Source organism: Manduca sexta, chromosome 26, assembly GCF_014839805.1.
Source record: "Manduca sexta isolate Smith_Timp_Sample1 chromosome 26, JHU_Msex_v1.0, whole genome shotgun sequence".
NCBI lineage: Eukaryota > Metazoa > Arthropoda > Insecta > Lepidoptera > Sphingidae > Manduca > Manduca sexta.
In genome coordinates this window covers 228422-238614 of record NC_051140.1, presented here as the reverse complement: position 1 = coordinate 238614, position 10193 = coordinate 228422, and positions in this window count along the sequence as shown.

Below are 10193 nucleotides of genomic sequence, written 5' to 3'. Positions count from 1 at the left end.
GCGGCGCTCGTGGTATTTATAGCGTAATGGCGGCTGCGCGACTGCTATTGCGCAGTGGGGATATAAAGCACTCCATGCATGAGACTGTTTATTTTACAAGCGAGGTTTTAATAATAATCTTTTTATAACTGTAATATTAAGAATATTTTATTGATTACTGGCAATAACAGTCAAAAGTTGTTAAATTATTACTTAAAATAATTAAAATTTATTATAAACATTAGTATTATTATTTTTGTTGAAATCATTAGTTGTTACTCCTTCTTGTGTTATGTTTTAGTAATATTTTTAGTTTTGTTCGGTCAACATTCTTTTTTTTTATACTTCCTATATGACATTGTATCGAATAGCAGCAACTGCAGCAACACTAGCCACCAAAATTTTATAACGTGTTTTACTTATTTCATAACATGTATCATTGTTTTGTTTATTCTATATTTTTAACAAGTATTATAAAGGTAATTTTTTTCAATATTGAAATATATACTTATTTCGAATCAGCAATCTTTTCTGTCTTGCGAACCTAGCTTTAGTTATTGGAAAAACATGTCGCTAAGTCTATTAGCCTTTCAACCATTGAAATAAAAACAATAACATTATGATAGATACTAGGTATATAATGATAAATACTATCACAATGCTTTATACTTAGTAAAACTTTTTTTACTTGTATTAATAAACATTCCTGGTTTTCTCCCTCGATAACTTATATTATAAATGTCAGTTTGTGAATATTTTAAACGCCCATTAGAAGTAGGATTTGAATGAAATTTGGTATATGGATAGGGCACGTCTTAGTGTATTATATAGCCTATCACAATAACTTCATCATATAGAAAAAATATTTTTTATTATTTTTTTAAATAAGTTGCTCTGGCATTTTTTATCGTAAGGTGCTTTCTAATTTTTTACTAAACTTTTAAATCGGGAAAAAGCTTCCACGTGGACGTAGCCGTGTGCAAATCCTATTCTACAATTATTATAATCTTGTGTATTAAAAAAAATTGAAAAAGTTATATGAATAACATTGAAGTATAAAATAAAAAAAAGCTAAGAAGTAATAAAAATATATGGTTCTGAAGCGCATTTTAAAACAATTAAAACCCCTTTTTATCTTTTCAATTTATTATAACTTACGGTTAAGTCTTAATTACTCACAGGTTTTATTGCTAAAGTAGCATTGTATTCAAGTTGTAATTAATATTTACTAGTAGACCACAATGGTAATGCGAAGGAGCTAATGAGATTATAATGCTCTTAAAGTACTTATCTATTAGTAAGCAGATTAAAATAAATTACCTCGAATAAGTGTAGGAATTAGGGAAATTGGATACATTTGTTATTATTTTTTTCTCTACATAAAATCTAGTAATTAGTGAGTATTGCCATCATTAGTAAAATTTAAATGCAATTCCACTAAACATGACTATTTATGCTAATACACGAAAATGATACTTATAAAATATATTTATGACGTCACAACAACATGTACATGCATCGACCGCTTTACAATTCAGCTAGCAGCACCAATAGGCGTATGGAGTCGAAAAAAATGCATCCACGAAAACAAGGAGGTTGAGAACGCAACCCGTCCGAGTTAAGCAGGTCACGAATACAAAGGCATACTCTATGTTGCTATGTGCGCACAACTTTGTCGCTTTATTACAAATGGCGGAACGGTGTTATTTTCATACAGCGATAAGCACTGTTTGTTTTTGTTACGTACATTCGCTATCTGAATTAATAATATTGTAAAATGTATGTTGTTGACATTAAATGAGATACTGTTTCGTAATACTACCTACTAGACTGGTATATACTGTTTATATCATATTATGCTGTAGGTACTTAAGGGAATCTGGGGACATTTGACCTTTTGATTTTGTCATACAAATTTATTTTTTTAAGTAAGAGACTATTTGTTATTAAAGGGTTTAGAAGCCATCTAGTTAATTATCTTCGTGTATTTGTCATCTTTCGCACTAACGCCACCATTTACACCTTTCGTTAAATCTTTGTTTTTTAGTGGTAGGATATATTTTATATCCGCCCGGATAGTGACCACCGTACTCAAGGTGTTAAAACACGTCATAGTGGCTCACGTAACCATGTCGCGTTCCGGGATCAGCTTGTGTATATGCGGTTCCAGCAGGCCGGCATAATTGTGTCAACTGCCGAGTGTCAATCATCTCTCGTCAGTCGACATTCTACTATATCCCATTCCATTTATTGTCAGGTGCAAATGGGTATCCTGGCCCATGCTCGTATAAAAAAATTTTTGTTTGTAGGAAATAATTTCTGGAGCTATAAGAAACAATTCTAAAATTCGTGCAATGATTTTTAGAAAATTTTAATTTGATTGTATTACTTTTATAATTTAGTCCACGAAAGTATCTAGTTATCTCGGTATTATCCCTGTGGGAGGAGGCAGGAGTGTAGTTATTCCATTACCGATTTTGTTAATCCATACCAATACTAGTTTTTACTCGCGGCCTCGTCCGCGTGAAGGAGATTTCTGGGATAAATTTCCCGCTAAATATTTTCACGGGATAGAGTAAGTAAGTATTACCTTCTTAGTGTCTTAAACTATCTCCATACCAAATTTCATAAAAATCTGTACAGTAGATTTTGAGAAAATCAATAATATAAGGACAGACAGAAAAGGGGACTTTGTTTTATAATATGTATAAATATAAAATTGAAGACATTGATTGAACGCGCTAATCTTAGGAACTTCTAAACCAATTTTGAAAATGTTTTCACCAATAGGAACCTACATAACTCCTGACTGCTGTCGCCTACTTTTTATTCCAGGAAAATATTTATCCTGCAAAAACTCTTTCAAGCCAGCGAAGCCGCAGGCAAAAGCTAGTCATGTAATAAGTAATATTTTTCCACAATGTGATAACAGATAACAGATAGACGGCGAGTCTATCGCCATTCGTCGTATCAGACATAAATTATAAATACAAAATAATCACATATACCTTCAATTTATTATATTTTATAGCCCAATTTAGGCTTACACGACATGAAACTTGTATCAAAATACGCTCAGCATTTTACTTTGTGGTGGACACGAAGTATTACAAACATGACGCAAACTCGAATGTTTAAACCTTTCATTTTACACCATTCAATGGAAATAGGGATTTGTAGGAGGGAATTATGTGAACGAGACATTTTAATTAAAGCAACTGGGTTAACGATACCGTCACGCCATTGTACCCGTAGCGAAGGGGTAGGCAGCCATGTGATGAAGGGCCCCTTTAGTTAAAATTGAGGGAATACACGTATTGTAGTATAGGGGTCATACTTTTCGAAACGTTGACCCCCGTTGTGGAACATGGGGTTTAAATTTCTCCGTTACGAAAGTTTTGTAGTTATTTTTTATTTTTAATCATATTTTTTTGTTATAAATTGTAAGTTACAGGTATTTTTGACTTTCTAAACTCTATTTAACAATTGTATGTGTCAGTACCTGTATCAGTAATCAGTATTACGAAATGGTATTTATAATATTTTTTGCGATAGGACTTTAATTGGCGGCTAAGAACTCAGCGGTGGTATTGATTGTTTCCTTCTTGCATCTCCAGTTTTGTGATCAATACCTTCAATCAGAGCACTATGCAAGCTTTGACTTTGATAGTACTGCATGCCGCATGGCGCTGCGTCGAGTTTGTGTCGTTTAACGTCCAGGTATTACACTGGCTATAAATCTACAATATTATTTAATCTGGAACTCAATAATCATCCTTAACGCTGTTTGGGGGAATATGCACAAAATATTTGAGGAATACACAAAGAGAAGACCACGACAAACGCAGTCTAGGACACCGTTCAGCTCGATGGAGTGACGATCTAAAAAAGGTCTCTGGCAAGAACTGGATGTGATAGGGCGAAGATAGGGTAAAATGGCGCATGTTGGAGGAGGCCTATGTCCTGCAGTGGATAAAGATATAGGCTGATGATGCTGATGATGACATAAACAGTTTCCTTGCGGGGACTGAATCTGTTCTCTTGTTCAATAAACAACATCGAACGTTGCGCTAAGAAAGCTGTCTCATGTCTAAAAGACGCGTGCAGAACGCTGCATTTTCTCCAAACATTACGTGCGGCTGTGCACGTAATGTGTAGGCTGAACGCAACCACTTCCTTAGTTATACAACCAGTAAAAAATGACGTGTTCGCAGATCAAAATTGTAAGCATATTATGTGGATTTGGCTATTATTTTGATTGAAGTCGGATATACGGCTTAGGTGGGCCGAACACCTATCGATTGAAATACGCGAACTGCAGTGAGGTAACTTTTTGACAATATTCGTGCCGCAGCGGTCGATACGGCTGTGAGAGGTGATACTGCATACGTAGCAGTTCCTAAACATATATTTCGTGATGCAGAAATCTTTGTCTATAGTCTCAGTGTTGCAGGACCATGATGATAGGTAACCACAAAGAATACCGCCATCTAAGAGTGGATTAGTGCAATGTTTGTGACTGATGGATGATAGTACGACTTATGAAATGAAGTAATTAATTTGAAGAAAGTAAATTAGGTACTTAGTTCTAACGGTAGATATTCAAAGTGGTACGTTGCGAGGTACTGGACTGTCTGCAAGACGTAAGTAAAACGACTGCACGTAGTTGGTCAAAGTACTGACAGTACTGACATGACGCAGTGCATCTATATATGGCATGTTAAGGTTTTAAACAATGACCTTTATACTCTTTTCCATTGTCATGACCCTTTAAAAAAAAGGCTTTGAAATTCCGTCTTGACGAGTCGAAACATAATATAATCAGACAAGAATCTTCCCCACAAACACATCTATGCGGGTTCAACTCAAGAAGACGACAGAGTATCTTATATTAAATATATAGTTTATAGATGTATTGATTGCGTGCCTATAATTTTATTGATATTTGAATAAAGTAGGTGGTTTAACAGCGACATTACGTTCCGAAGCAGTGGTATTCATGACGATTTAAAGAGCTTGTGAAAGACTATTTTAATAAAGATTTGAGTTTGAGTTTGTAAATCTGATTTGATTTAGGTCTCTCGCTTTAAGTAAAAACAGACGTTGAACACAATTTTCTGATCAGTGTCGACTTACGAGAGTTATAAGCCCGTGGCACCGGTTGTGGTGGATGTGTGTGTAACCTCCTCGAAGACTAATTTAATACACGTTAAAAAAAACGGGCCAGACATGTGCATTCAAAAATTCCGCTCCTTACATGTTTTTGTTGTTCCCACTACGCTCCCACGCCAATCCCTCGGACCTCTCATTCACACTATATAGTTTGTACACGAGTGACAAGGACAGACAACTCATCAGCTGGTAAAAGGGCACACACATCGAAACAGGTTTCATAAAACAGATGTTTTTAGTGTTTTTTTAATATGAAAGTTGTGTTCTTTGTTGTAATAGTAACACGAATACGCGAGGGAATTGGACGACTATTGGATTTTTGTTTACTATTGAATTAACGGTAATTTGAAGTGAACATAGATGTCTATATGTTTCAAATCGGAAATACGGCCGAATGCAAAAGTCTTGTGATATTAAACGATATAGAATCACTAGCTATTACATTATCCGGCCGACATAATACTATGCTCGGCGAAGTGTGAATTTACGTGGCAGTTGCATCTCAACCCACCTCATTAGGAGATAATGACTTATACAACAAAAATAATTGAATATATTATGAGAGATTAGAAAGTACAAAGATGAACGATAAATTAGCTTAAACTACGTCCGAATAACGACTGCCTCGTTAAACAATCGCCTAACTACCCAGACGGCATATAATAAACATGATTTATGCACAACAACTATAATGAAAACATTGAGATCTTTTGTGTTTTACTAATACCTTCGTTAGACAAACTTCGACTGCTCCGTCACCAAAACAACGTTGTGCATATTTCACCAACATGTTAGTTTGAGCAGCCCGTGTCGCTGGTCATATGCGAAATTTACTGTACTGTAGCTAATGTTTGAAACAACTTAACATCTATTTTTTACGATCAAAACTGCTATGCATTGTCATAACTCATACAGAACATACTTATTTTGAAAAACGAATGACTGATTATGATTATTGCTAATATCTATTGTCAACTGTTACGAAATTCAAAAATAAATAGATCCTTAAATTGAATTACTCGTTATCACGGATAAAAGTTTTTGGAAATAAGTACATAATTATTTTGACAAAATGTGTTCTTTCTTTGCTAATGTGAGATTATAATAAAATAGTATGGCATGTCAGGCCCAATCTACTCAATGCACATGACCCTTTGACATGGCCTGATTAATCAACGGTCGGACATTTACCTCTCTACCAATACAAGTTATTAATTTTTTTCATTCACTTTCATGAGTAAATAATTAAAAATTATAGGAAAAACATTGAGAGGTTAATTAAAGATAGAACTGCTGCCAAGACCCTTAATCCTGAAGGATTTAAATTGCCTATGTTCTCCGTAAAAACATTTATGGCTTCGTTCGAGCAAAAAGTGGCAGATACCTGGGAACGGAAACGCGCTTCCATCACCGGCGGCGGTGTGCGGCGACCGGAGTGGCGTCTCTTGCACCATGCGTGTCTGGGATATAATTATGTAGATACTAGCTTTTGCTCGCGGCTTCGCCCGCGTGAAGGTGTTTTCCAGGATAAAATTCCACTGTTTGATAAAAGTCTTGCTACATATTTTCCCGGTACTTATAGGTTCAAACTAATTTTATCCCCAATCTATAATTTCAGTTCAATCAGTCGAAAATCTAAGAACATTTATACAAACTTTCATCCCCTATTTTATCCCCTTAAGGGTAGAATTTATCAAAATCCTTTCTTAGGGGATGCCTACGTCATAGTAGCTTTATGCATGTAAAGTCTTAGCCCGATCCGTCCAATGGTTTGGGCTGTTCCTTGATATATCACTGTCAGTCACCTTTGAGTTATATATTATATTAACAACTGAAGTTAGCTAAAATTGAGTTTCTCGAAGCCGACCACTATTTATGTACTATGTATTTTGAGACTATGCAATTTTGTCGCGTTCGCGATTCACTTTCACTTTTGTTGAGTTTCAGAACGCGATATTAGATCCTCCAACGCGCACGCGAATTTGAACTTTATGCAGCGGTAATAAATTACAAATTGACTCTCCATTTTATTTAGAAAACGTTTGTACGGGAAATAGAAAAATGCTGTTTTGAGGATTTTCCCGGCAATTATTCGAATTTTTCTCACCTTTTAAACCTTCCCTAGACCTCCACGAATAATTCAAGACCAAGATAAGATAAATCCGTTCAGCCGTTCTCGAGTTTTAGCGAGACTAACGAACAGCAATTCATTTTGTCAGTCGTCACAGAATTTGCACTATAAATATAGCTTGAGAATTTGGCGTAATCTTAGAATCAGTTTCTAGTCTGAATACAGACCTATTTAATATTAAAGTAAGGTGTACAAACAGGCGTTTATATGCTCTTTTTGTAGTCTATACTTTGGTAGTTTTATATTGTTTTTGGCAACTTAAAATATATGAATTATTCCTCATAATTATTCTTCTAGCGTTATTCTATCCCAAACTAATATCGTCTGATTTGAGAATTGAATTCATTTACATACTTATAAAATTGTATTTATTTCTAATAATAATAAAAATTGTATTAAGTATTATTTATGTTTAAATATAAAGTAGATATTACATAAAGTTTATTTTATTCAAGTCCCTCCCCTAATGATAAATGCCTTGACTGTCAGTACAGAATAAACAATTGCAATAATTGACCTAAATTACGCTACTTTGTTGCAAATACCTACTACAAGTATAGAGTAGAGATGGACAAGAATTCAGATGTTATTTTTTAAGACGTGGATTAATTTTGCTGGTTGTGGGATATAATTTATTTCCACCCGGATAGCGACCACTGTACACAAGGTATTAAAACCTGCCATAGTGGCCCACGTAAGTGTCGCGTTCCGGGATCAGCCTGTGTATATCCGATCCCAACAGGCCGGCATAATTGTGTCGATCGTCGAGGGGTAATCATCTCTCGTCAGTCGACATTCTATCGGACCCCACTCCACTTACCATCAGGTGCACGGGGGTCACTTTGCCGTGCACGTAAAAATAATAATTACGTTGGTATCAACGTAATTATCGTGCACAAGGAAAATGCACACACACACACACATCATGGCTTTATCCCCCAAGGGGTGTGGGTAGACGTGTAACCAAGGCACCGACTTTTCGCCTGCGTTCTGTCCCATGATGTAATAGGGAGCGAGACTTGCTATATCGGCCAATAAATCCAGCCTCCGGACTGACATTGAGTAGAAAAATCCAATATTTATTTATTTATATTACATTTATCGACACCACCATTACAGATGTCAATCAAAAAATTTCATAAACAGCAAGTGTAAGTATTAAACTGATATCACTTTGCCTGACTTGGCATTTGAACCCAGGACGACAGAGCGATGCATACCGCGCATCATACAACTACGCCAGCAAGATAGTTAAGAAAAGTTACGAAAAAGGAGGACGTTCATAGTTTCTGACTTATTTGTATACTTTCGAGTAAGTATGTGTTAACTCTAAATGATTTCTTTCGAGTACGCAATTATGGAAAATAATTATAACAAAGAGGTTTATCATATTGATGAAACGTATTTTCTTATCAAATTACGTTCGTTGTTTGTGTAAAGTTTCCGATAAAGTGGAGTCATATCCTGCGATATCGGTTGATATCGTCTATTGATTGAAGTTTGGTGCGTATTTTATTGCAATAACTCGTGTCGCTTTGTGTAATTATAGAGTAGTTTTCGATAAAATACGTCACACGTCAGAGGGGGGAAAGGGCCAATGAAAAGTGTCATTATGTGACAAGAGACGCAAGAGACCGGGGTCATGTTTCTTGATGTCACATGTCAAAATCTAAAGTCAAAATCTAAATCACATTAATTGTAACTGGAAAACATATAGTAAATATCTTTACTTCTGCTAACATTGCGACAAAACCACCTATGATAAACGAATGTTTTCACCAAGAATCCCCGTTTTATACAATTTTTTGTACATTGTGTAGTTTTGTACGAATATGGTGTGCGTGTATATTTGACTGAAAGTGTAATATAGCTGAGACAAATTCTTTTAGAGTAGTAGTAGTGGCATTAGCATTTTGCATCTACAGTTCGAGTAATTTATTTTAAAGTATTATTTTCATGAAGATATGTGTGTGGTATAATTTAGTGACGCCATGTCAAAACGACCCTGTATACGATTTATGTGTGTTTTGTTGGAGGATACCAACTCGTAGCAAACGGCTCGCTGTACTACAGGGTCGCTCGTACTGCATTTGAGCTAAATTTCTCCCGCCACGATTTTTATGTTAATTATATTTTATAAAGTAATCCTTAATTTTGGAACTACTGTTTTCATTTATTCAGATCTGGGTGTAAAATTGCCAGACATGTGGCATCATAGCAAGGGTGGGGATCCCACAACGTGACAACTTGTGACAAGGACGGGGGAGAGATCCAAAATCATATTGACGTAATTTGTGGATGGCCCTCTAGGTTGTATTTTGACAGACTAAAATCTGTAGGTATTCGTGGAGAGCGTTACAGAAACCATTGTTTACCAGATTTCATTATAATACCAAAGCTATGTAAATATACACTGCTCTCCTACTACTGAAAGTAGAGGTTAGTTCGAAAAGTCAGAGGAATCTTGGGTTTTTAACCTGACCGCCTTTTTAAAATTATGTGTGTATACTTTGTGAATTATCGCTTGCTTTAACGGTGAAGGAAAACATCGTGAAGAAACCTGCATACCTGAGGAGTTCTCTATAAGAATTTTGAGGCATCGCAACTCTGCCAATCCGCACTAAGCCGGCGTGGTGGACTTAGGCCTAATGCCTCTTAGTAGTAGAGTAGGCCCGTGCCCAGCAATGGAAAGTATATAATACAGGGCTTATTATTATTCATATTTGTTTTAGCTAAGATCTTTTTGAGTTATCTGCACAGGAATCAACAAGCGATACACGTCATTATCTTGTTCTTCATACACAACAGTCATGCACAGTTTACAGTTGATAGTTACAGTATGCTTACAGTTTTAACTGCACATACATACGCATACCCACATCTATAAATGCAATACTGTGATGGGTCATCA